Here is a 26,754-nt window from a genome sequence, read left to right on the forward strand (position 1 = left end):
ACGGCGAGCGGGCGACTACCGTGTGAACGGAAGGAAAATGAAAGTGGTTGGGCAGTTGGCGCGTGGCCGCCGTTTTTACATTTCTTATAGGTGGGGATGTATATTTGCACCATGAAGTGTTGTAGTTTACATCTCCGAGAGTCGGAGATGTATTTTTTTTGCATCTACATGATCTGTCAGAGAAGTGTTTTGGGGCCTCGGAGATGTAAAAGTTAGTTATTTTTTCATCTACATCATCTATTGAAGATGCTCTAAGAGCATCTACATTCGGGCGCCCCAAACGCCCCTCAAACACCCGGGCGGCCCGCCTGGTCACGATTTTTTGACTCAGACAGACGCCTCAAACGCCCGGACTGACCGGTGATGTCGCTTGAAACTGCGTCGGTATTTCCCCAAAGAGGAAGGGATGATGCAGTACTACTACGGTAGGTATTTCCCTCGGTTATGAAACCAAGGTATCAATCCAGTAGGAGGCCAGGCCAAGCTATGTAAACGGTGCATGCACAAAGAACAAATAATTGCAACCCGACGCGTAAGAGGGATTGTCAATCCCTCCGCGGGCAAAAGATAGATTGGTTTGTATGATTTTGGATAAATAGATCTCGCAATAGCACAAAATAAAATAAATAAAGAAAAAGTGCAGCTAGGTATTTTTGGGTTTTTGGAATAATAGATCTGAAAATAAAAGCGAATAAAAATAGATTGGAAAACAATATATGATAAAAGATAGACCTGGGGGCGTAGATTTCACTAGTGGCTTCTCTCGAGAAAATAGCATACGGTGGGTAAACAAATTAATGTTGGGAAATTGATAGAAGATCAAATAATTATGATGATATCGAGGCAATGATCATTATATAGGCATGAAATCGAAGATTAGTAGACCGAAATGATTCGGCATCTACTACTATTACTCCACACATCGACCGCTATCTAGCATGCATCTAGTGTATTAAGTTCATGGAGAAACGGAGTAATGCAATAAGAACCGTGACATGATGTAGACAAGATCTATTCATGTAGGAATAGGCCCCATCTTGTTATCCTTAATAGCAATGATACATGCGTGCCTCGCTGCCCCTTATGTCACTTGGAGAGGACACCGCAAGATTGAACCCATCACAAAGCACCTCTTCCCATGGCAAGAAAAATCGATCTAGTTGGCCTAACTAAACCAAAGATTCGAAGAAGAAATACGAGACTATAAGTAATCATGCATATATGAGATCAAAAAAAACTCAAATAACTTTCATGGATATAGATCTGATCATAAACTCAAACTTCATCGGATCCCAGCAAACAGATCGCAAAAAGTCATTACAAATAGATCTCCAAGAGACCATTGTATTGAGAATCAAGAGAGAGAGAGAAACCATCTAGCTACTTCCTACGGACCCGTAGGTCTATGGTGGACTACTCACGCATCATCGGAGAGGCACCAATGAGGATGATGAACCCCTCCGTGATGGTGTAGATTGGATCTCGTGATTCTGGAACTTGCGGCAACTGGAATTGTGTTTCAACGTCTCTCCTAGGTTTTCTGGAATATTTAGGTATTTATACGGCGAGAAGGCGGTGCAGGGGGTCTCCATGGGCCCACAATCCACCAGGGCGCGCATGGTGCTTTCTTGGCCCCCAGGGTGTCTTCTGGTCCAAAAAAAATCTCCAAAATATTTCGTGGCATTTGGACTCCGTTTGGTACTGATATTCTGCGAAGTGAAAAACAAGCAAAAAAACCAACTATCACTAGGCACTATGTCAATAGGTTAGTCACACGAGGGCATCTGCACCCGCTTTTCAAAAATGTACTTTTTACGTGTTTTGTAATGTTTAAAAATTCTAAAAAAAAATATGCATACATGGTGGCAAAGGTATGTCCACGCACAAAGTTTTGTGTAAAAGAATATTTTTGTTTTGTCTCAGTAAAAAGACAAATTTTACTGCTTCTAAATAGCGTTTCACGGCACAATTTTTTTTTTCACAGGCTACAAAAATGTTGTTTTTCTGTGAAACTTTCTGCACACACATAGAATATGGAGATGTCTGCGCACACCTTTTTTCAGAATTTTTTGACATTGCAAAATGTGTTTTCTAAAGTGGGTTCATATGTTCCCGGATTCATCCATGCACTTCTCCTCCAACGGATGCTCTCTTCTCATCGTTGTATCACGGTACGAGGTGTCAGGTCGGCTGATGCCTTGTGTGTGGTGACATGTTCCATGACCGTCACGTGGGTGATTGTACCTATTTCCCCCATAATTTTCGTCAATCACTCAAACATGATTCCCTTGTAATTAATGAGACGGGGCAAAAACCTTTTTCTTTTGAGGGAGAGATAGGGCAAAATCTTTTTTTGTGACAGCTAAATGGGTTGCTAGGCTCGTGGCAGAGTGAGCTAACCAGCAGTGAAGTCAAGTAAAGTAGCACACCAACTCTCTTGCTGCAACCGCACGCCCAAACTCATATGACCAAGATTTGACTATGGACCAAATCCAGTGCCACACAAGGCTCACACCTACGCTCACACGGCGACATCACATCATGTTGTAAATCCAATTCTAAGAGCGGCACGTGTAGCAAACGCCGATTATCAGTCGGTAATCTTGCACAGATCAGGACACATGCGTCGTAGTAGCACCAGCAGAACCGTGGAGAAGGGGAGCGCTTTTTTTTTGAGAAATCGAGGGGGAGCGCTGAGCGCATGTGTTTCACCTGCTCGTAGCCCAAAGGATAAACAAATAATGGTGCGTACTCGTACAAAAAGAGGACGAAGCAGCAGAGAACGACGAGCTAGTGGACCATGCGGCCAGGGAGGTCAGGCCCAGCCACGTGAGAACCCGCCCGGAAAGCGGAGGCGAGGCACGCGGGAAAGGGCGGAAAATTTTGCGACGCCGGGGGCCGGGCGAGCCGTGCCGCGCCTCGTGCGTACGCGGGCGGCGGGGATACGGTTTTCGATCTCTCTTTTCGGTTCCCCCCCCCCCCCCCCCCCCGCGCGCGGGCCAGGCCAGACCCGCGAAACCGCGGCGCGGTGACCTCAGGCACGAGGACGCTGCCACTGCTCTGAACGGCGACAGGGTCATGAACACGCGTACTGCTGCTAGTGCTCGTGCAGTACAGCTTCGGCTTCGCATTGTGCTTTCGAGCTTGGGATGCGACGCCCAGCAGCTTCTTCTCCCGGTAGTAGGACACCCAATTTAGCACCATGTCATCTCGTCGTGGTTTGATTTTTTTTTTGAGTATTTGTTTCAAACTTTGAATCTTGAGAGTGATTTCTACTGTAGTTTTTTGCATGCCAATCTGAGCAGCTGAAGACAATGCTTCCTGGAGCCATCACGGGCAGCTGGTTGCTGTAGGATAGACTGGACATCTACTAGTATTGTTTTCTGGGGCGAACAAATTGACATCTACTCGGTCTTGTCTCCAATTTGGAACGACTAGTCTCCGATCCGGCAGCCGACAATGTCTACCACACACCTACGTCATTTCTTCACGCACTTGGTCTCAGGAATTGTCCGCAGATTTATTTTATCACAATTTTCGCTAACCGCTTCTAAAAGACGACTCATCATGGCAATTAACTACTCAACCAACTGCTCATAACCATAAGCATCTTCCTTTACCAACTATTAATACGGTGTTTGCCAATCATGCGTTGGTCAGCTTGAAATGCATTTTTATTTTTGCGCATTCCACTTGGAACGTTTCCTGCTGTACAAACAAGTACTACAGGTTGAAATAATTATCCCAACAACCAAGAAACTCTAATATGGTACTATTTCCTCAAAAAAACTCTAATATGGTACTATAATGGTTGTTTTTTTGTGCAGAAATCAACTTGATTCTGTCAATGCTTTGCACTGCTGTAGCAAACAGTAGTGCTTAAGATTTACAGCTCATGCCTTACGAGATCACACTGAACCATAGAAGTGGGGTCGTCCAAGTTCCAGCCACGGTTTGCCGACTGCTGCCAAGTCTCGTCTTGTTGCTTTCGAGACTGGACTCGACCCTATCCTTGAGAAAACAGTTACTCCCTCCATTCGAAAATACTTATCATCAAAATGAATAAAAAATATATATCTAAAATTAAAATACATCTAGATACATCCTTTTTATTTATTTTGATGACAAGTATTTTCAGACGAAGGGAGTATATTTTAAGGGCAGCAAAGTTGACTGCAACAATTAGCAAAGCTGACTTTCTGAACTCTTAAGACAAACAATTAGAGTCAATGAGCCGAACTTGTGCAAATTGAAGTGGACGCTGTACTTCACTACGCGTTTTAAGGTGTGCAGAAATAGTCAGGTCAAACAGGTTAGGTAAAAAACATGTCCGGTTAAACGGATGGTTCTCGTTTTGCTCATTACCGCAGAGCCAATGTAAACAAACTGAACTTGACCTGTGGAATCCGACTGAAGAACTTCCAGTAGTACGACCCAAAGCGGCCAATTTCTTTTTTCTCTGTGTGTGTGAAATGCAAAAAATTGCACTCTCAAAAGTCAAAAGGCGGGAACAGTTCAAAACAGAAAGACCGCGAGTTACTGGACCATTTACTGGGGGTGGCAACCAGTGAAGTTTATCATACCAGGCAAAGAGACTGAAGAACTTCTAGTACGATCCAAAGCGGTCAAAAAAAAAGTGGTGTGTCAGGTGCAAAAATTTGCATTCTCAAATGGTTTGAACTACCGTGAGTTAGTGCCTGTTCGGTTCCTCTCCACTCCCGCAATTGAGCTCCTGGAGCGGAGCAAGCTGCTGCAGCTTTTCACGGAGCAGCTCAAACCGAGCTCCGCAGCTTCGCGGAGTGGAGAGAATCCAAACAGGGCCTTAGTAAAGTACACCCTCTGTACCCACCACAAGTACAAGACGTTTTTGCAGTTCAATTTGAACAGAGGTAGTAGATCATACGAACTAGAGCAAGGTTTTGAACCTGACGTTACTGGGGGGTGGCAACCAGTGAAGTTTATCATACCAACTTTACCAGGCAAGAGACATAACATAGGACCTAGCGACCCTTAGGAATACACTGAGAGTACCCAGCATTCAAATTTGGAAATAAACTGCATAGTAAAAGTTAAATTGGCAAACATTTTCTTTCTGAACTTTGACACAACAGGCAAGCAATTCTTGAGGCAACACTGTTTTTTCACAGGACCACGGGGTAGCTTCTACAACAAATTATGGGGATAACTTATGCTTGTATACCCTGACTTCAGATCTTGTGCCTTGCAAGATCGCACCAAACGAGAGCAGTAGAGTTGTTAGAGGTTCCCAACACAGGCTTGATACCGACTTCCAATGGTCTTGACTTGTTCCTTCAGAGATTGGACTTGATCCTATCCATCGAAACAGAGCAGAGATAAAACACTAGGGTGGCGAAGTTGACCTGCGCAAGACCAAAACCGTAGTCATAATTCTGAACTGAAGTAGTATAAGATAGACAATTAGTCAATATGTTCATTTTTTACAAACACGTTCATGCTCAGAATTCTCCCTTGCATGTTATCTCGAAGTAAACTAAAAGCAAACTGAAATTGAATAGCACTAAATTCCAGATATGACCCAAAATGGTAGAAGAAATATAAGTGACATGCCAAGTCTGAAGGTGGTACTGCTATTTCCAAATTGAACATCTGCAATTCTTCTACAGATTCTTATGAAAACTGAACCTACTTTAATGTAAGTAACTGAACAGACGAAGAAATGTAAATATTTTCCCTTCAATAGAAAAACGTAGCCTGCACCTTTTTCTAGTGGGGGAAACAAGCCTCAAGAATCAATATTTCTGCATCCTTTGATGCTCTTCTAGCTTCAGGAGATTTTTTAGGACATTTCTGTCCAATCCCTTGTCGATTATTCCCACTTTTCTTAACACTGGTGCATCTTCAAGTAAAAGTTTCAAGAAGCCTAGCTCCGCAATGGAGCCAGTATAGTCGAACAAACCAAGTACTTCAACGTTCTGGAAGAGACAGACATCACGGTCTATTGATTCCCAGAAATGCACTGTTGGTACCACGGAATTCCTGGAAATGAGCTGCAAAGTACAGACTGTAAATTGAGCGACGGTCCAATGGAAATTTATGATATGTAGCAAGTCGAAGATTTCATCGTCTGTACCTTTAGTTTGACAAATCGCAGGTTGGGGGCTTGCTGAAATAAGCACAAGGCAAAATTTGCTTCCTTGAGATCACCGAGATTGATCTCCAGGCTTATCTCTGTCAGCCGGTTGAATAATTTTGGCTGCTTGAGAATCAGAAATTCATGTTCTACGCACTGAAATGGCAATAGGCCCCCAAACATAATAAGAAACAGTGAAATAATAAGCACTAAGCGAAAACTTTGCCATCACAGTTTCTTACCTCAAGGATGTGTCCATGAAACCTAATAGTCTCAACATCTGAAAGAGAAGCAATAAATGGAGAAAGATTGAAGTTGCATCTGGCCGTCGAAGCACCATCTGTCTCAGATTTCAGCTCCAGTCTGATCCATATGGAAGTAAGATAAGGAGCATGCAGATTGAGGTGTGTAAACTGGCCTTCAATTTTTAGCATCTTGAGCTTTGTTGAACGAATATTGATATTGGATTTGCTACACAATCCACGAATATTAAGTTTCTCCAAATTCGGGCAACTCGCTACTAAATCCCCTAAACTGTTTCCTTGCACAGTGACATGTTCTAGACGAAGAGTATGCAATTGTTTGAAGCCTTCAGATAGATGCGGCAAATGTAAACTAGTGAAAACACAAGCTCGCAGATACACATATTCTAGTTCATCGCAGGAGAAAAAACTAGACGGGACCTTGTAACTGTCACGTATACTTGTCTGAAGTTGAATCTCCTTAATCTTATTTCTTGACAGCATAAGCATCCAACGGTAAAGGTGTCCTCCAGTGGATACCATTTCATTTGCTATGGTATTCAGGCCAAACTTCAGAATTGGGCCGTTGTGGAGGAAGAGAAACATATCGGTGAACTTAAGAAATCTGCGGTCACCGTCTGCACTGTCATTTCCTGAAGCAAAATCAGCTCTTCTGAACATCAGTTCGGTCATTGAAGCCCGTGTGTACCTCCAACTCCTTGACAAGAGGCATGTTCCAACAGCTTCTTTTATTGGCAGACAACAAAGGATTTTGTCTCTGAGAGCTTCAGGTAGATTGCTGAGGAAATCTTCATCCACAACAGACTTACATTTCTTCGTTGGGGAACTCCCATGGTCCATTTGGTACACTTTTACTGTGAGAACCTGCATGTAATGTGATACAAGATAACCTATAAATCTCTTACATGCCACACATTATAAATGGGACACTAGAAAGGGGAGCAAGAGGAGACAGTCCGGAATTGGATGCATTCCTCCTCTTGATATGATATTCTATTGTACTGAAAAGATGTACAAAAAATGTTTAAGGAAGTAACGCCATATGAGAAATTTCACATCTCCATATGACAATTCATAGTAATCAGGCGAGCATTTCTGTTGAACACCCAGAAAAGGTTAATTGGCACCACTTTAATTAATTGGACATCGCAACATAATTTGCACCCATTGTTGGTATAGACTCGTGAAATGATTCATGTTACGATTCTCGGTTAAACACTTCATATATCCAGGTGGAATGAGCCATTGAAGTTGCCACTGTTAATATCTGTTTTACCTACCTAAAGACGGAGCGAAGCCAAAGCGAGAGACGATCGGGCCTCACCTACGGTTGGGGCAGCTGCCTCCGATATCTTCCTGTCCCCCGCTCTTGTTGGTTTTCGTTTGCTTTCTCCTGTCACGGCCGCCGGTGCGATCCTGGGGAGGCAGCACGGCGCGGCACGACACCGCGCCGGCCCGACAAAGAAAATACGGCGGCGGCCGGCCGGCGAGTGGATGCCGAGCAGATGCTTGCGAGCCGCGCAAGAGTGTAAAACCTTTCTTTCTTTTTAATCGAGGAGTCCAAAATCTTGGATCCGGTCGAACCAGAGAAGCCACATTTTTTTCCTTGCCACACACTTCTTATATATACACATTAATAAATATACAATGTTAATTGCAATAAATGCGTATATGTGATATTAGGGAGGAAATTAATTGCACATTAATATTATGTAAGATATCTTTACGCATTAATTTTTTTGCGAGGTATCTTTACGCATTAATTATATGATAAACACATGCATTTATAGTTGATATGATACTAGAAGTGAAGCCGCAATCTCAAAGCTAGAGAAATATGAAATAATTCTTACCAACCTAACAAGTTCAGTCTCTGACATTGGCATCGCCACACTTTCAACCCCCACCGATCATGCTGCATGTCAGACAGCAAATTAGGCGCATTGTCACCGTTGTAACCGCATAAGAAACACATATAGGCACAACATAATAGGGTCAAGACGGAACAAGCAATATTAAATTATTAATAAGGAAAAGCATCAAAATTACAATGATGCAAGGACAAATATACCCTTAGCTCTCGGTGATTTGCACTAAAAGCAGCTGGTGCTGCCTGCTAAACAAAATTTCAGAGGTCAAAATCGATGCTAGATGCTAGGCTCACAATTGAAAATTGTACTATATCCTAGCGAGTCGAAGAATAAAGCATAAAATTAAACACAAAACAAGAATGGCTAACACAAGTTATTTGCATCATGAAACATTCTCATCTAGTGCGACTTGAGATACTATGGCATGATGTTAAGGCCCTCTGATTTTTAACCTTCATCCTGGTATATCTAACAAAGCAGCTTAATGTCAAGTCCATCCACTGCATTTATGCCTTCTCCTTTTCGATTGGTTTCTGTAGCACAAGTCTTCTTTCTTTCTTTATGGGTGTCCTGCAATTAAAACTTCAGTGTTATAGTAGCAGCAGTTAACAGCGCAGTGCATTTCTCCATTGATCATTGTTCTCCTCTTTTCTCTTGTTCATGTATACCTCTAGAGTGTAGTTACCTGCTTCTATTTCAGTTTATTATAGGCCGCACTTTTGTGCATCTTGGTCTGCTAAAAAATAGAGGACTGAGAAAGGAAGAAAATGAATTTCTTTGCTGAACATAGATAGATAGTACAGAGATATCGGTGTTTCCAGAACTAATTTTTCCTCTTAGTACTACAAGAGTCGTCTCAGCCTCTTGAAGCTTAACTAATGTCTACTTCTCTCGACCAGAGCATCATGTTGATTATTCCCCATCTTTGCATGTATTTCATGTTTCAACGGTCGCAGATTTCTGAGCAAGCTCACTCCAGTAAAATTACTCGCAACACTTAACCTCAACAGCCGCTTCACCCTCTTCAGCCATGCCGACTGCGTCATCCTCTCCAACCTGGACGACACGGTGGCCGCTAAAATCCGGACGAACAAAGCATGCACACTAAAACATTCCTCACTGTCATACACAAAACTCACCACCCAATCCCGACGAACAAAGCATGCACACTAAAACATTCCTCACTGTCAAACCCAAAACTCACGACCCAATCTGGACGAACAAAGCATGCACGCTAAAAAATTCCTCACCTTAACAACCCACTGTTAGTCTTCTTTCTTGTTGGCATGTACGAAATCAGGGACTCTTTTCCAATAAGAAGCACGATATTGGACGACTCCTGTGACTGAAAGAAATCATTCAATCCAACATCATTTGCAAGAGATCGAAGAATTTTTTTATTTTCCATCACAACAATAGTATACCAATTATCTCAATATCTCTGTGTGCAGACAACACCCAGCCCTGTCCTGTTTCTCCTCTGTTCATCCCTTCTACTCCCTCCGTTCCAAATTACTCGTCGTGGTTTTAGTTCAGAACTAAAACCACGACGAGTAATTTGGAACGGAGGGAGTAGCAGAGAGCAGCAGCTATCAAAAAAATAAATTTGCACAGTACATAAGCAGCACACAACCACGAACAGCCACCGCGTGCCACCTGACCCCTCTCTCATCTCAATCAAATAAAATGGTGAGATTGGAACGAACCTTAGAGACAGAGTACCTTGGGGAGAGGTTTCGGGAAGAGCTGATAATGGGGGAGACGCCGGGCGCTGCTTGAGACGCGTTCTTTGGCGTCATCGAGGGAGGGGAGCCGAGGATGTTGGGGTTGAAGTTCCCAACGGCCTGCAAGAATCGCGTGCCGGAAGCGGATTTGGAAGGGGTCTTCCTCGCCGCCGTCCGTGGTCGAGGACGCGAGCTTGGACGGGTCTCGCTGCCCGCTGCCGCCGTGGGCGAGGACGCGGCCGGGCTTGGCCAGAATATTCGGTTCCGGGGCCGGGAGCTTGGTCGGGATCTTCGCTACCGCAAAGGGACAAGAGCATGTCTATAACGCCGACCGGTAAAACTTGTTTACAGTTTGCTAAAAAAGGGTTTTGCGGGCCAACGCGGGCTGCGGCCGAGCAGACCCCGCGCAGCCGACCCCGCGTTGGCCCGTAAACCGAAAACCCTCGATAAGCGAATTTGACAACGACTCCGATAATTGAGTTCAAATTCGAAGAATAAAATATAGTTCGCGCACAAATAAAAGCATAGTTTTGTACGACAAACGCAAAAGACTTCATGCAAAAGCGACGACCACATCCTTCATCATCTTGGTCGCTTTTCACCCTCGTCATGATCTTCAATCCGCACCACCGCCATTGATGCCATAGGCACCCACAAATCCATCGTCGGCACTTGTTCCAACTCCGGCACCGAAAGCATCGCCGGGCGCACTGAATGCATCAGCGGCACTGGTTCCAACTCCTGATGGGAAAACATCACCGGCACCGAAACACCCACCGGCCGCCGCTAGTATCCTCCTCTTCAAGATGTCTCTCCTTGCCATATCATGCCATTCTTTGGTGATGTCGTCCATGTAATCGCGGTTCAATGTCATGATCCAGTTCTCTTCGGCAAGAAGCTTGGCCATGGCTTTGGTCTTAGCGGCATAGGCTCGTCTCTCCTGATGCGGAGCATCCCTCGCTCATCCCTCACGCACGCAGGCACGAAGGGAACCAATGACAAGAGCACACGCACGCACCATCGAAACCGAGGTTAAATCTTTCCTCTTCGAGTTCGTTCGGATTCGCATGAGAGTTGGCTTCTACCTCAATCGGAAACGCTATGCATTCTTAGGTACCGAGGAGAAAGCCGTGAGGAAGCATGGAGGGATGACCGAGTCCACACGAAGTCCCTAGGAGAAGGAGGAGGAAGGAGAACACCAAGATGCGGAAGACCGGAGACCTCCTGGACACCCCGGGTGCCCGGACAAGAGGACCCCCGGGTACCCGGTCATGCGGCCGCGGGGTGGGCAAAGCCCCTGGACACCCCGAGTGCCCGGCCCCTAGAGCCCCGGGTGCCCGCCCCCCCCCCCCACCTGGGCGCACCCCGGGTGCCCGGCCCCTCCAGCCGCGGCCTCCCTGGGTAGCCCAGGTGCCCGGCCCCCTCTTGGTGCGACCCCGGGTGCCCGGCCCTCCACCTCCGGGTGCCCGGTCCCCTTGACCCCGGGTGCCCGGACCCTCAACCGTGGATACGCGATTTTTGGGATAAATGACCCATGTAACCCCATGTTTTCCCCAACTCGTCCCTAGCCTATATAAACTCTTTCCCTAACTCTTTGGTAAGGATAGCAAAGTATTTGATAGACAAGGAGAGAGCTTTGCTCATCTTCCTCCTTTTGGAGATCTAGACCTCCTCTTGGAGAAGCTCCTCTTGAAGATCAAGCCCTCCTCTTGGAGAAGGATTCCCATCATAGGATCATCAAGACCTCACCTAGTGGGAAGAACTTTACCCTACTGCCATTTTTCTTGGATTGATCTTGTATGCTTGTGGATCCCATGTATGCTACTCTAGTGGATGTGTGATTGTGGTTTGTTTGAGTGTTTCCCTTCTTGTGTTCTTGCTCTTTTCCCCCTCCAAGTGTGAAAAGATCCCACCCACCTAGGGTTTCACCCTACAACATCTTGGTATCATGAGCAAAGTTGATTCACATCTTGGAGTCCCATCCATTTGCTAGCCTAATTTCGTTGCTTTTTTGTCCCAATTTGAAAATCCCCACAAAAATTAGCCCAAAATTTTTTCTTGCAATTTGTTGGTTCTTGTGAGATTTTGTTGTTTTGGTCCATGGATTTGTTGTTTGGCAAGTGGATCTAGCCTTCCCCCATCCATCCCCACCTTTCCCACCACGAAATCCACCGAAATCTTGCATTTCCCACAATTTTTGCCCAAATTCGGCCACCACCGGGTGCCCGCACCCCCGGGCAATTTTCGCCCACCACCCCTGACCACCCCGGGCACCCGCACCCCGTACCCCCGGGGGCCCGCACCCCCCGAATCAGCCCACTTCCACACACCGTTTCGGCCATAACTTTCACTCCCGGAGTCCGATTTTCGCGTTCTTTAGCTCGTTGAGTAGCTATTGACATCCCCCATCCATATAGATAGGTTCCAACATAATTTGACTGCATAAAAAATTTGGCATTTTTGCCTAGGCCACCCACCATATCATCCACACAACCACCATAGTTTTGCGCAACCTAACCCATTTTGATCCTTATAGCATTTGTGGTTGCTTGAGTGGTGACTTGAGTCTCCTAAGGTGTTTCGGCTACTTAGGGACGGTTGTTTCTTCTTCAACCACCACCACCACTTCCGCATTGCTAACTCCGGAACCACCAAAGCATTCCGCTACCATCATTTGACATTTTCCTTTGAGATTTTGAGTTTGTGGTTTTTCCGCTTCCTAGGGTGTTTCGGCTAACTAGGAATGGTTTGACATCGACAACACCGCCGCTCAACTTCGTCAAGGATTCGTCATCGACCACCTTCACCATTTTGACAATATCATCTTGGTATCGTGGTATCCCATCATTGTACATTCTTCTTGCCATAGTATTGCTAACCCCGAGCCTTTTTGCGTCACTTGCCTATCAAGACTAGCCATTTGAGTATTGCCGGCAACGTTACTTGTGCACATTAGTGATCATCGATCTACACCTTCCATTGCATACATACCATATCATATTGGTATTATCTTGGTATCATAGTACCATCCCTTGTGTCACAAGATTGTTCCCGCATATACACAATTGCTATCTTGGTTTGTGCATTTCGCATAAGTGGCCATATCGAGAGAAAAAAGCTTTTAAGCACAAAGAGAAAAACAAAGAGCTTGTAAGCAATAGCCATAGCATCGCCACATTACATATCTTACTACCATATTGATCATCTTGGATCACCGTGTGCGAAACACCAGAACATCATAACATACTTGGGATAGAAAGTTGGTACATTTTGCATCTCATAGGTTGTGCACAAGTGTCGTATCCGCCTATTGAGCAATCGTGCTAGCGTCTCTCTAGAGTTGTGCAACACGAGCGTTTTCCGTGGATTACACATTCTGAGCTCATTCCTTGGTTGCACGACCCCATTTATCTATCTGTGTGTGTGTTTCCGTGTGCCATTCTTTGCAATTGGTCTACTTGCTTTACTTGCCATTTTGTGAACCTTCTCAACATTTTCGATATCTTGACTAACATTTGCTTGAAATTTTGGGCCACCTAACCTAACCAAGCTCCTCCATAAGCTTTACTTGTGTAGGTGTGAGAAACAAACCCGGTACCAATTCCACTATTGTAGCATCACATTGTGTGATACTCGATACATTTTCAATCTTCTAAAAAGGTAACTTTGGTATTGTCTTCTCATTTTCCTACTCACCTTTGCTCGAGCCTTGTGATGGATAAGCAAAGGACATCTACTTCGGTCTACAACAACGACGAGTTTGATGCCATGAAGAACAATTTGGACGCCAAGATGGATGCTCAAATGGAGGAGCTCAAGGTCCTCATCAACAACCGCAAGAGGTCTTCCTCATCTTCGAGAAGACGCTCTAGTGCACATCCTCCCAAGCTACCATCTCCGGCAAGATCACATCGGCATCGACACCAGCACCAACAAGAACGTGAAGGTCAAGAGCTCAACACCAACAATCCCTCAACGACTTCACCTCCTACCTTGGCATCTTCGCCAGGCGACTTCAAGGCATATTCGCCTTTGGACATTCGGCATCTTCGCCTACAAGCACCTCAAGACTATGCTCAAGAGAAGCTCCCCAAGCTCAAGTCTGCGACTTCCACGAGCTACTACGACCTCGGCACCGACCACAAGCTTCCTTTCTATGGGACTCAAGACCCCGAGGAGTATCTCGAGTGGGAGCGAAAGATGGACGACTACATCAAGCTACATCAAGTCCCTTCCAAAGACCAAGTGAAGTGCGCCACAAGTAACTTCCACGACTACGCTTCAACATGGTGGCTTCATACACCTTCGAAGACCTTCGACATGAGTTGGCCCAAGACGAAGAAAGCTATGCGGCGAGAGTTTTTGCCTTCCACCTACACGGAACATCTTCAACGCCAATTGGAGAACACCATCCAAGGATCCAAGTCCCTCGACAAGTACTTCCTCGAGATGAAGAAAGCCTTGCAACGAGCCGGTGTGGACGATCCCATTTGGATGAAGTTCTACTTCACGATGGGATTGAACAACGACATCTCCAAGATTATCTCCCTTGAGAACTACAAGTCTCTCGACGACAACTACATGGGTGCTCTCAAGGCGGAGCAAGAACTCAAGAAGGCCAAGTCTACTCGACCCCGAGCTCACTTCACGACGACCACACGCCAAGACGTCGAGCATGAGGCTAGTACCACCGAGATGTCCAAGCCCGATAAGCCCCAAGATGATGCTTCCACCATTGGTGGCGAGAGCGATGATGTGCCATCTTCGGCCTTCATCCATGATGAGAGTGATGATGTGCCATCTTCGGCCTTCATCCATGATGAGAGTGATGATGTGCCATCTTTGGCCTTCATCCACGGTGACGAGACGGTCGAGCATGGGATTTTCCCTTCGACCACGACGACGTATGATGACTTGAGTGACTTTTGCCACCATATTGAGAGTGAGAGTGACTTCACCACTAGCCCCATATATGACGACTTGCCCCAATTCCCCTGTGAGGAGAGCCACCACCACCACTTGAGTGATTTGAGTGAATCCACCATATGTGACATTGAGTGCACCTACCTTGAGGGAGTGAGTGCGCTACCACCACATAGAGAGAGTGAGGCCATTTCGATTTCTAACAACTTAACCTCTACCTCTATTGTGTCTTATCATTTGGTGCTAGGTCCCATATATGATGATGCGCCGATCCTCGACGACTTAGTCCTTCCTTTGGATAAGACGATGGCCATGGTGGACGATGATGCACCCCCCACATGGTTCCTGTTGGGGAACATAGCATGCAATTTCAAAAAAATCCCTATGATCACGCAAGATCTATCTAGGAGATGCATAGCAATGAGACGGGGAGAGTGTGTCCACGTACCCTCGTAGACCGAAAGCGGAAGCGTTAGGTTAACGCGGTTGATATAGTCAAACGTCTTCACGATCCAACCGATCATAGTACCGAACATACGGCACCTCCGTGTTCAGCACACGTTCAGCTCGATGACGTCCCTCGAACTCTTGATCTAGCAGAGGGTCGAGGGAGAGTTCCGTCAGCACGACGGCATGGTGACGGTGATGGTGATGTGATCCGCGCAGGGCTTCGCCTAAGCACTACGACGCTATGACCGAGGAGTAAACTGTGGAGGGGGGCACCGCACACGGCTAAGAGAACAACTGATGTGCCTTTGGGGTGCCTCCCGCCCCCATATATAAAGGGGGGAGGAGGTGGTGGCCGGCCCTAGGGGTGGCGCGCCATGGGGGGAGTCCTACTAGGACTCCACTCCTAGTAGGATTCGTTCCCCCTTCCTTCCAACGGAGAGGGGAAAGGGGAAAGAGGGGGAGAGGGAGAAGGAAAGGGGGGCCGCGCCCCCCGCCCCTTGTCCAATTCGGATTGGGCAGGGGGGTATGCGCCACCTCTTGTGGCCTGCCTCCCTCTCTCCATTATGGCCCATGAGGCCCATTAACTTTCCCGGGGTGTTCCGGTTACCTCTCGGTACTCCGAAAAATCCCCGAACCTCTTCGGAACCATTCCGGTGTCCGTATATAACCTTCCAATATATGAATCTTTACCTCTCGACCATTTCGAGACTCCTCGTCATGTCCGTGATCTCATCCGGGACTTCGAACAAATTTCGGTCACCAAAACACATAACTCATAATACAAATCGTCATCGAACGTTAAGCGTGCGGACCCTACGGGTTCGAGAACAATGTAGACATGACTGAGACACATCTCCGGTCAATAACCAATAGCGGAACCTGGATGCTCATATTGGTTCCTACATATTCTACGAAGATCTTTATCGGTCAAACCGCATAACAATATACGTCATTCCCTTTGTCATAGGTATGTTACTTGCCCGAGATTCAATCGTCGATATCATCATACCTAGTTCAATCTCGTTACCGGCAAGTCTCTTTACTCGTTCTGTAATGCATCATCTCGTAACTAACTCATTAGTCACATTGCTTGCAAGGCTTATAGTGATGTGCATTACCGAGAGGGCCCAGAGATACCTCTCCGATACTCGGAGTGACAAATCCTAATCTCGATCTATGCCAACCCAACAAACACCTTCGGAGACACCTGTAGAGCATATTTATAATCACCCAGTTATGTTGTGACGTTTGATAGCACACAAGGTGTTCCTCCGGTATTCGGGAGTTGCATAATCTCATAGTTAGAGGAATATGTATAAGTCATGAAGAAAGCAATAGCAATAAAACTTAACGATCATTATGCTAGGCTAACAGATGGGTCTTGTCCATCACATCATTCTCTAATGATGTGATCCCGTTCATCAAATGACAACACATGTCTATGGTCAGGAAACTTAACCATGTTTGATTAACAAGCTAGTCAAGTAGAGGCATACTAGGGACACTCTGTTTGTCTATGTATTCACACATGTACTAAGTTTCCTGTTAATACAATTCTAGCATGAATAATAAACATTTATCATGATATAAGGAAATATAAATAACAACTTTATTATTGCCTCTGGGGCATATTTCCTTCAATTTCCCACTTGCACTAGAGTCAATAATCTAGATTACATAGTAATGATTCTAACACCCATGGAGTCTTGGTGCTGATCATGTTTTGCTCGTGGAAGAGGCTTAGTCAACGGGTCTGCAACATTCAGATCCGTATGTATTTTGCAAATCTCTATGTCTCCCTCCTTGACTTGATCGCGGATGGAATTGAAGCGTCTCTTGATGTGTTTGGTTCTCTTGTGAAATCTGGATTCCTTTGCCAAGGCTATTGCTCCAGTATTGTCTCAAAAGATTTTCATTGGACCCGATGCACTAGGTATTACACCTAGATCGGATATGAACTCGTTCATCCAGACTCCTTCATTTGCTGCTTCCGAAGAAGCTATGTATTACGCTTCACATGTAGACCCCGCCACGATGCTTTGGTCGGAGTTGCACCAACTGACAGCGCCACCATTCAATATAAATACGTATCCAGTTTGTGATTTAGAGTCATCTAGATCAGTGTCAAAGCTTGCATCGACGTAACCATCTACGACAAGCTCTTTGTCACCTCCATAAACGAGAAACATATCCTTAGTCCTTTTCGGGTATTTCAGGAAGTTCTTGACCGCTGTCGAGTGATCCACTCCTGGATTACTTTGGTACCTCCGTGCTAAACTTATAGCAAGGCACACATCAGGTCTGGTACACAACATTGCATACATGATAGAACCTATGGTTGAGGCATAGGGAATGACTTTCATTTTCTCTCTATCTTCTGCAGTGGTCAGGCATTGAGTCTGACTCAACTTCACACCTTGTAACACAGGCAAGAACCCTTTCTTTGACTGATCCATTTTGAACTTCTTCAAAACTTTATCAAGGTATGTGCTTTGTGAAAGTCCAATTAAGCGTCTTGATCTATCTCTATAGATCTTGATGCCCAATATATAAGCAGCTTCACCGAGGTCTTTCATTGAAAAATTCTTATTCAAGTATCCTTTTATGCTATCCAGAAATTTTGTATTATTTCCAATCAACAATATGTCATCCACATATAATATTAGAAATGCTACAGAGCTCCCACTCACTTTCTTGTAAATACAGGCTTCTCCAAAAGTCTGTATAAAACCATATGCTTTGATCACACTATCAAAGCATATATTCCAACTTTGAGAGGCTTGCACCAATCCATAAATGGATCGCTGGAGCTTGCACACTTTGTTAGCACCTTTAGGATCGACAAAACCTTCTGGTTGCATCATATACAAGTCTTCTTTAAGAAATCCATTAAGTAATGTAGTTTTGACATCCCAAATTTCATAATCATAAAATGTGGCAATTGCTAACATGATTCGGACAGACTTAAGCATCGATACGGGTGAGAAGGTCTCATCGTAGTCAACTCCTTGAACTTGTCGAAAACCTTTCGCAACAAGTTGAGCTTTGTAGACAGTAACATTACCGTCAGCGTCCGTCTTCTTCTTGAAGATCCATTTATTCTCTATGGCTTGCCGATCATCGGGCAAGTCAACCAAAGTCCACACTTTGTTCTCATGCATGGATCCCATCTCAGATTTCATGGCCTCAAGCCATTTTGCGGAATCTGGGCTCATCATCGCCTCCTCATAGTTCGTAGGTTCATCATGATCTAGCAACATGACTTCCAGAACAGGATTACCATACCACTCTAGTACGGATCGTACTCTGGTTGACCTACGATTTTCGGTAGTAACTTGATCTGAAGTTTCATGATCATCATCATTAGCTTCCTCACTAATTGGTGTAGGAATCACTAGAACTGATTTTTGTGATGAACTACTTTCCAATTCGGGAGAAGGTACAATTACCTCATCAAGTTCTACTTTCCTCCCACTCACTTCTTTCGAGAGAAACTCCTTCTCTAGAAAGGATCCATTCTTAGCAATGAATATCTTGCCTTCGGATCTGTGATAGAAGGTGTACCCAACAATTTCCTTTTGGTATCCTATGAAGACACATTTCTCCGATTTGAGTTCGAGCTTATCAGGTTGAAGCTTTTTCACATAAGCATCGCAGCCCCAAACTTTAAGAAACGACAGCTTAGGTTTCTTGCCAAACCACAGTTCATATGGTGTCATCTCAACGGATTTAGATGGTGCCCTATTTAACGTGAATGCAGCCGTCTCTAAAGCATAACCCCAAAACGATAGTGGTAAATCGGTAAGAGACATCATAAATCGCACCATATCTAATAAAGTACGGTTACGACGTTCGGACACACCATTACACTGTGGTGTTCCGGGTGGCGTGAGTTGTGAAACTATTCCACATTGTTTCAAATGAAGACCAAACTCGTAACTCAAATATTCACCTCCACGATCAGATCGTAGAAACTTTATTTTCTTGTTACAATGACATTCTACTTCACTCTGAAATTCTTTGAACTTTTCAAATGTTTCAGACTTATGTTTCATTAAGTAGATATACCCATATCTGCTCAAATCATCTGTGAAGGTCAGAAAATAACGATACCCGCCGCAAGCCTCAACACTCATCGGACTGCATACATCAGTATGTATTATTTCCAATAAGTCAGTTGCTCGCTCCATTGTTCCGGAGAACGGAGTCTTAGTCATCTTGCCCATGAGGCATGGTTCGCAAACATCAAGTGATTCCAAAAGTCCATCAGCATGGAGTTTCTTCATGCACTTTACACCAATATGACCCAAACGGCAGTGCCACAAATAAGTTGCACTATCATTATTAACTTTGCATCTTTTGGCTTCAATATTATGAATAGTGGATCACTACGATCGAGATTCAACAAAAATAGACCACTCATCAAGGGTGCATGACCATAAAAGATATCACTCATAAAAATAGAACAACCATTATTCTCTGATTTAAATGAATAACCGTCTCGCATCAAACAAGATCCAGATAAAATGTTCCTGCTCAACGCTGGCACCAAATAACAATTATTCAGGTCTAAAACTAATCCCGAAGTTAGATGTAGAGGTAGCGTGCCGACGGCGAACCATTTCCGACGCGCATCGCCACCTCGTCCTTAGCCAATCTTTGTTTAATCTGTAGCCCCTGTTTCGAGTTGCAAAGAGCAACAGAACCAGTATCAAATACCCAGGCGCTACTATGAGCATTAGTAAGATACACATCAATAACATGTATATCAAATATACCTTTGACTTTGCCATCCTTCTTAACCGCCAAATACTTGGGGCAGTTCCGCTTCCAGTGACCAGTCCCTTTGCAATAGAAGCACTCAGTTTCAGGCTTAGATCGAGACTTGGGCTTCTTCCCGGGAGCAGCAACTTGCTTGCTGTTCTTCTTGAAGTTCCCCTTCTTCCCTTTGCCCTTTTTCTTGAAACTAGTGGTCTTGTTAACCATCAACACTTGAGGCTCCTTCTTGATTTCTACCTCCGCAGCCTTAAGCATGTTATATTTCATCATGAAGCCTTTATAGCTTGGTGGCAGTGATTGAAGAACTTTGTCAATGACACTATCATCAGGAAGATTAACTCCCAGCTGAGTCAAGTGGTTATGGTACCCAGACATTCTGAGTATGTGTTCACTGACAGAACTATTCTCCTCCATCTTGCAGCTATAGAACTTGTTGGAAACTTCATATCTCTCAACTCGGGCATTTGCTTGAAATATTAACTTCAACTCCTGGAACATCTCATATGCTCCATGACGTTCAAAACGTCTTTGAAGTCCCGATTCTAAGCCGTAAAGCATGGCACACTGAACTACCGAGTATTCATCAACTTTAACTTGCCAGACGTTCATAACGTCCGTAGTTGCTCCTGCAGCGGGCCTTGCACCTAGCGGTGCTTCCAGGACGTAATTCTTTTGTGCAACAATGAGGATAATCCTCAAGTTACGGACCCAGTCCATGTAGTTGCTACCATCATCTTTCAACTTAGCTTTCTCTAGGAACGCATTAAAATTCAAGGGAATGGTAGCACGGGCCATTGATCTACAACAACATAGATATGCAAAAACTATCAGGACTAAGTTCATGATAAATTAAAGTTCAATTAATCATATTACTTAAGAACTCCCACTTAGATAGACATCCCTCTAGTCATCTAAATGATCACATGATCCACATCAAGTAAACCATGTCCGATCATCACGTGAGATGGAGTAGTTTTCAATGGTGAACATCTCTATGTTGATCATATCTACTATATGATTCACGTTCGACCTTTCGGTCTCAGTGTTCTGAGGCCATATCTGCATATGCTAGGCTCGTCAAGTTTAACCCGAGTATTCTGCACGTGCAAAACTGGCATGCACCCGTTGTATGTGAACGTAGAGCTTATCACACTCGATCATCACGTGGTGTCTCGGCACGACGAACTGTAGCAACGGTGCATACTCAGGGAGAACACTTATACCTTGAAATTTAGTGAGGTGTCATCTTATAATGCTACCGCCGTACTAAGCAAAATAAGATGCATAAAAGATAAACATCATATGCAATCAAAATATGTGACATGATATGGTCATCATCATCTTGTGCCTTTGATCTCCATCTCCAAAGCACCGTCATGATCTCCATCGTCACCGGCTTGACACCTTGATCTCCATCTTAGCGTCGTTGTCGTCTCGCCAACTATTGCTTCTACGACTATCCCTACCGCTTAGTGATAAAGTAAAGCAATTACATGGCGATTGCATTTCATACAATAAAGTGACAACCATAAGGCTCCTGCCAGTTGCCGATAACTTATACAAAACATGATCATCTCATACAACAATTTATATCTCATCACGTCTTGACCATATCACATCACAACATGCCCTGCAAAAACAAGTTAGACGTCCTCTACTTTGTTGTTGCAAGTTTTACGTGGCTCCTACGGGCTTCTAGCAAGAACCGTTCTTACCTACGCATCAAAACCACAACGAATTTTTGTCAAGAATGTTGTTTTAACCTTCAACAAGGATAGGTCGTAGTCAAACTCGATTCAACTAAAGTTGGAGAAACAGACACCCGCCAGCCACCTGTGTGCAAAGCACGTCGGTAGAACCGGTCTCATGAACGTGGTCATGTAATGTTGGTCCGGGCTGCTTCATCCAACAATACCGCCAAATCAAAGTAAGACGTTGGTGGTAAGCAGTATGACTATTATCGCCCATAACTCTTTGTGTTCTACTCGTGCATATCATTTACGCATAGACCTTGCTCGGATGCCACTGTTAGGGAACGTAGCATGCAATTTTAAAAAAAATCCTACGATCACGCAAGATCTATCTAGGAGATGCATAGCAACGAGATGGGGAGTGTGTCCACGTACCCTCGTAGACCGAAAGCGAAAGCGTTAGGTTAACGCGGTTGATGTAGTCGAACGTCTTCACGATCCAACCGATCCTAGTACCGGACGTATGGCACCTCCGTGTTGAGCACACGTTCAGCTCGATGACGTCCCTCGAACTCTTGATCCAGCAGAGGGTCGAGGGAGAGTTCCATCAGCACGACGGCGTGGTGACGGTGATGGTGATGTGATCCGCGCAGGGCTTCGCGTAAGCACTACGACCCTATGACCGAGGAGTAAATTATGGAGGGGGGCACCGCACACGGCTAAGAGAACAATTTATGTGCCTTTGGGGTGCCCCCCGCCCCCGTATATAAAGGAGGGGAGGAGGAGGTGGCCGGCCCTAGGGGTGACACGCCATGGGGGGGAGTCCTACTAGGACTCCACTCCTAGTAGGATTCGGCCCCCTTCCTTCCAACGGAGAGGGGAAAGCGGAAAGAGGGGGAGAGGGAGAAGGAAAGGGGGGACGCGCCCCCACCCCTTGTCCAATTCGGATTGGTCAGGGGGGTGTGCGCCACCTCTTGTGGCCTGCCTCCCTCTCTCCACTATGGCCCATGAGGCCCATTAACTTTCCCGGGGGGTTCCGGTTACCTCCCGGTACTCCAAAAAATCCCCGAACCTCTTCGGAACCATTCCGGTGTTCGTATATACCCTTCCAATATATGAATCTTTAGCTCTCGACCATTTCGAGACTCCTCGTCATGTCCGTGATCTCATCCGGGACTCCGAACAAACTTCGGTCACCAAAACACATAACTCATAATACAAATCGTCATCGAACGTTAAGCGTGCGGACCCTACGGGTTCGAGAACAATGTAGACATGACCGAGACACATCTCCGGTCAATAACCAATAGCGGAACCTGGATGCTCATATTGGTTCCTACGTATTCTACGAAGATCTTTATCGGTCAAACCGCATACCAATATAGGTCATTCCCTTTGTCATCGGTATGTTACTTGCCCGAGATTCGATCGTCGGTATCATCATACCTAGTTCAATCTCATTACCGGCAAGTCTCTTTACTCGTTCGGTAATGCATCATCTCGTAACTAACTCATTAGTCACATTGCTTGCAAGGCTTATAGTGATGTGCATTAGCGAGAGGGCCCATAGATACCTCTGTGATACTCGGAGTGACAAATCCTAATCTCGATCTATGCCAACCCAACAAACACCTTCGGAGACACCTGTAGAGCATCTTTATAATCACCCAATTACGTTGTGACGTTTGATAGCACACAAGGTGTTCCTCCAGTATTCGGGAGTTGCATAATCTCATAGTCAGAGGAATATGTATAAGTCATGAAGAAAGCAATAGCAATAAAACTTAACAATCGTTATGCTAGGCTAACAGATGGGTCTTGTCCATCACATCATTCTCTAAATGATTTGATCCCATTCATAAAATGACAACACATGTCTATGGCCAGGAAACTTAACCATCTTTGATTAACGAGCTAGTCAAGTAGAGGCATACTAGGGACACTCTATTTGTCTATGTATTCACACAGGTACTAAGTTTCCGGTTAATACAATTCTAGCATGAATAATAAACATTTATCATGATATAAGGAAATATAAATAACAACTTTATTATTGCCTAGGGCATATTTCCTTCAGTTCCATCAAGATGAAGATATTGACCACGACTTGGTCTTTGCCACCTCACCTACACCACTTGAGTGGAATGAGAAAGGTAACATAGGTGAAGGTGATGCTCTAGTCCCACTAGTGGACATTCTTGACATTGATTGCTCGCATAATGTTGATCCACCTATTGTCATGTTTCATGCTAGTTCGACTTCTCCATGCGATGATTTACCCATTTATGATGACTTTGATGATTGCCATGTGGAGTCTATTAGTTGTGATGCCATGTTACATAGGATTTCTTGTGATAATTCTCTCGGTCACATCATGTTTGACAATCCGCTTGACTTGTCATATGCTATGCATGAGATCAACAATATGTCATATTTGCAATCTCTTCGTAGTAACTATGCATATGCCATTAAAATAAACCCAATTTGCACATATGGCATAGATGACAAACCCATGGTTATTAGCATTTTTTTGTGAGGGTGTTGATATGCTCCCGTTGCATCATTTATCTCATATGCCATGCCATGACAAACTAGCTTCGAACATGCATTATTTTGGATGTTGTCCATTTTCTCCGTATGATGTTTCCGCTATTGCTCATGAGGAGACCCTCATAGTTTTCTCATCCATATTAGGAGATTTTGATCCATCCCATCCATTGCTTGATTCCCATGATTGTGTGCACCATATGCATCCCATGAATAAAAATGCTCTTGTTGTGCCACACACTTGCTATAGTTGCATTCTCAATTTGTGTCCCCATCGTGTTATACGTGAGAAATATTCTTTCATGATGGATGGCATGTTCTTGTACCATGCATCAAATTTCTTTGAGCGATGCTTATCTTGTGCTAACTCACTCGTGCACATACACTTCATGATGGATGATGTGTACATTTACCACACACACACAATTTCTTTCATTTGTGTATTTGTTGTGTAGGTACTCACGGATACCCGTCAACCTCACAATCACATGAGTTGACGAAACGAGCTCTTGAGAGCAATGATGACTTGGGATACCGTGGATTCTCATTCCCACCAATCCCTCCGCACAATGACTTCGCGCATTTCTTCTACATGGCCCTCACATGGTTATGGGTTATATACCACTTCTCACTTTATGCCCATATTGCCATGTTCACTTTGCATAATATGCTCATTTCTTTACATTTGCCGTGCATTTGTGACCCATGCTTTGCATTACACATGATGATTGATTCTAATACTTGTATGTGTATTTGCAAGCTTGGTGGAGATGTTGCTTATTATTGCCATGTTCCATTTATGCCACATTCCTACGATGATACTATTATCTTGCTTTGTGCTCGTGCTCGCGATATGTCATGTGCATTGCCTATATCTATTATTTGCTCACATGACATGATTGCCATGATTTCCTCTAGTGTGTTGCATCTTCGCTCCACTAGTTTGCACGACCTGATTTCTATGCTTTCTCATGTTGCATCCAATTCTTGGATTACTTGCTCCTATCATATGTTTGGTTGCAACAATGTCATTACTTCACATATGGCATGTCCCATTGCTTGTCACATGATTGATTTGATTGCCTCACACATGATGCACAATCGCTCTTTCTATCATGTTGAGTGCCAATCAATTTTCACTACACCCTATGCACATTATGCTTGGATTGTCTTGCACTTGATGCATGTGTTTAGACATATCATCTTCTTCGGTGTTGTGAATGATTCTTACGCCTACCATCGACCATTTGTCGAGCGCTTTATGCATGTTTGCTATGATCTTGAGGTCGATGCTTGTTCTCTTGTCAAACATATTATCATATCTACCTCCCATTTGCATGATTCTTTACATGATGTCCTTGGTTTGGCTCAATTCATGTGCATACATGACATGCCACAATCCCTTGTCACACCTTATGCTATGCTTGATGACGACACTTGTTTGGTGACTCACCTCTTGAATGCTTGGTTTTGCACTAATGCTATCCTCATTTGTTTTTCCAAGTGTTTGTTGTACTTGCTCCTTTTGAAGGAATCACAAGACGGTGCGACATTGGAGAGTGCCCATTTCGAGCTTCAACATGATAAGTGCTTGGTGGTCGTCCACTTCTACTCGGCGACACCCTCTCCTTCCGATGGTGATGAAGATCACGATCCGTGGACGGATCTCCCAAGGGGGGGGGGTGATGCGGAGCATCCCTCGCCCATCCCCATGTACGTTCCGTCACCACTACAAGCACGAAGGGAACCAATGACAAGAGCACACGCACGCACCATCGAAACCGAGGTTAACTCTTTCCTCTTCGAGTTTCGTTCGGATTCGCGTGAGAGTTGGCTTCTTCCTCAATCGAAAACACCATGCATTCTTAGGTATCGAGGAGAAAGTCGTGAGGAAGCATGGAGGGATCACCGAGTCCACACGAAGTCTGTAGGAGGAGGAGGAGGAAGGAGAACACCAAGATGCGGAAGACCAGAGACCTCCTGGTGTAGCGACCCGACCCGAATGGATCAAGTATCTGTGCTTAAGTGTCATCCCTGGATCGGTATGCTGACACACACAATACTCGAGGATTTATAACAGAGGTAAATCACATGTATAAAGTAATGTAAATACTATTACCTCAATCCAAATAGCGGAAGTAACAAGGTTGTGGATTCCCATCGACACCAACGGCAAAGTTGAGTGTAGAAATCGTAACCCTAACGTATCACTTACTCGTCGTAAGATATCCTGCAACATGAAACGTTGCAGCCCGAAAACGGGTCAGCACATGGAATATGCTGGCAATGTAACACATAGAGAGTAATGAACAGAATAATGCTATACTACATGCATATATGGCTGGTGGAAAAAGCTCTATGGTTATGATGTTTTTGCGAAAAGCCAATTTTTCC

The 26,754-nt window shown here is 44.7% G+C and overlaps 1 non-coding gene across 1 annotated transcript; it reads right to left on the reverse strand.

Moving 5' to 3' along the window:
* Positions 1-5,743: 5,743 nt before the first annotated feature.
* On the reverse strand, positions 5,744-9,946 carry LOC109758171 (F-box/FBD/LRR-repeat protein At1g13570). The gene is made up of 6 exons (XR_006662376.2): positions 9,671-9,946; positions 9,497-9,591; positions 8,229-8,290; positions 6,355-7,239; positions 6,113-6,268; positions 5,744-6,029 (listed from the first exon to the last, which is right to left on the reverse strand). It is a non-coding gene; the product is annotated as an F-box/FBD/LRR-repeat protein At1g13570 (transcript).
* Positions 9,947-26,754: the final 16,808 nt, after the last annotated feature.

Source organism: Aegilops tauschii, chromosome 1 (assembly GCF_002575655.3).
Source record: "Aegilops tauschii subsp. strangulata cultivar AL8/78 chromosome 1, Aet v6.0, whole genome shotgun sequence".
Taxonomy (NCBI): domain Eukaryota; kingdom Viridiplantae; phylum Streptophyta; class Magnoliopsida; order Poales; family Poaceae; genus Aegilops; species Aegilops tauschii.